This window comes from Lathyrus oleraceus, chromosome 5, assembly GCF_024323335.1.
Source record: "Lathyrus oleraceus cultivar Zhongwan6 chromosome 5, CAAS_Psat_ZW6_1.0, whole genome shotgun sequence".
Lineage (NCBI taxonomy): Eukaryota > Viridiplantae > Streptophyta > Magnoliopsida > Fabales > Fabaceae > Lathyrus > Lathyrus oleraceus.
The window spans coordinates 262470291-262472438 of record NC_066583.1 but is presented as its reverse complement, the minus strand read 5'-3'; positions in this window follow the sequence as shown (position 1 = coordinate 262472438).

The window sequence follows — 2148 nt, the reverse complement described above, 5'->3', positions numbered from 1 at the left end:
GCTTCTCTGTTTCACGTGAAAACTCTTTACCAACAATTGAAACCCTTTTTCCTTATTCCAACTTATATATATTTTCCACTAATTATTATTCCAATTAATAATAATAGTAATAATCCAATAATTCAATTTATTTAATTAAATTAATAAATATATTATTAACTTAATTTAAATAATTCTCTTATTTTATTCGGGGTGTTACAGATAGCGCTGATAAGTTCTGGAGTTTAGAGATGGCGTTGATCAGAGTCAGAACTTCTAGAGCTTACTTCTTGTTCAGATGCTTCTGATACTTGCTGTTTTGTTCAGAGTTAGACTTTCTTGAACGTGTTTCCACTTCAGATGCTTCTTATCTTCTGATAAACTGTATCTGATCTGGTTCTGTATCTGATGACATCATCAGATTTCTTCCTTCTTTCTTTAGAACCCTGCACACTTAGAAACTTTTCGTTAGGGTGCCATTTTTGGTTTCATCCTTTGTTATCATCAAAATCAAGGAATCTGTTGTAGAACAATTTTTGTTCTTACAGTATTTGCCTTCCCGGGGTGCTTTCGCTTCTCTTGATCCTACGGTCAAGTGGTCGGTCAGATTGATGGGTGTGCGGGCTGCTGACATAGCTTGGACTCATAATGGTATGGCTGGACGGGATTTCATCTATAGCTGTGGGAGATTTCCCAATGTGCCTCTTGTGGGAGTTCAGGGTTGCATCAATTACAACCCGACGCTTCTTAGGAGACAGATGGGGTTTGCCATGGAGGTTCCGCCTCTCGAGCGAGAGATTCAGGAGTCCTTTTACTTCTCAGCTGAGGGCGATCAGGCCAAGTTGATGCAGGTGTCTGGGTCATGGCGTAACATTCAGAGAAAAGGTAAGGTTCCTTTTGGCAAGATCAACAGCCGATCTTTTCCTCCATTTGATGACTGGCTGCGGAAGAGGATAGAGATTACACATCTACCTTTTCCTGGAGGTGATCCGTGGTGTCCTATGATTGAGGGTCCGCGTTCTTCTGTCAGTATGGAAGAATTCCTCGAGATGAAGAGAGCCAGAGATCAGTTGCAGATAGAGAAAGCTGAATTGGAAATGAGTATTGCTCGGGTTCAGATGGCTAACCAGGAGATCAAAGTGAAGATGGAAGATCAAGACAAGCGACATGCCTTGGAAGCAAAGCGCTTTGAGATGGATATTGCCTACTATGGGAAGGTCAATCAGGCTTTAGCATCATCCACAAGGGAGCATGACGTCACGAAGGAGAAGCTAGCCAGAGCTGCAAAGGTCATTGAAGATGAGAAGAGGAGGCAAATCCTCGTGAGAGATCAGAGAGAGGCTAGAGCCAGAGTCCTTGCTGCAGAATGGGAAGCAGAGAAAGCGAAGATCATCGCCGAGAGAGATCATTACATTGCTGAGAGAGATCACTACTTCAGGCAGATGAAGATTCATCAGAAAGAGGTGGGGAGATTACAGCAGGAGAACACCGAGCTCAGGTTCGCCGCAGAGTTTGCTAGGATGGTTGATGATATAGGGCCGTCTGTGGGACCCTCATCAGGCTAGCCTTTCTTATTTGTGGATTACCGTCAGGCTTGTTGACGGAATTCATTTGTTTGTATTTCTTTCCCGATTCTGGAGATTTGTATCTGATTTGATGTATGACTATGGCACTTATTGTGCATTTTTCTGTGTGATGGTGATTTTCATTCAGTGATTGATCTTCAAGCTTTATTTGCTTTACCGTATGCACTCACACAAGCACACACATGGTTGGGGGTATTTTGCTAAATCATATATCTCGGATCTGTATGATGAAATCAAATGTTGAATATCAGAATATTGCTGCCGGATTATTGTTTGTCTCGATGAAGCCAGGATCAAGAGACAAAGTGTTCCTCATGTGGATAAACACTGCATTCATGCATAAATCATAATAACTTGTCTTCTGTTTTGCAGGTGTCAATTTCTAACCTGTTTGATTGACACAGGAATGATGAATCCGCCTAATGCCGACATTCTCGAGCTGAAAGAGAAGATGGGAGAGCTGATCAATATCATGCAAGAGTTCGCCTTGGAGCAGAAGGTCATTGCCGAGAAGGTGGGGAGGATTGAAGACTGGTTGAAGAAGGGGAAAATACCAGGAAATGCTTCGTCGTCTGGAACGAAG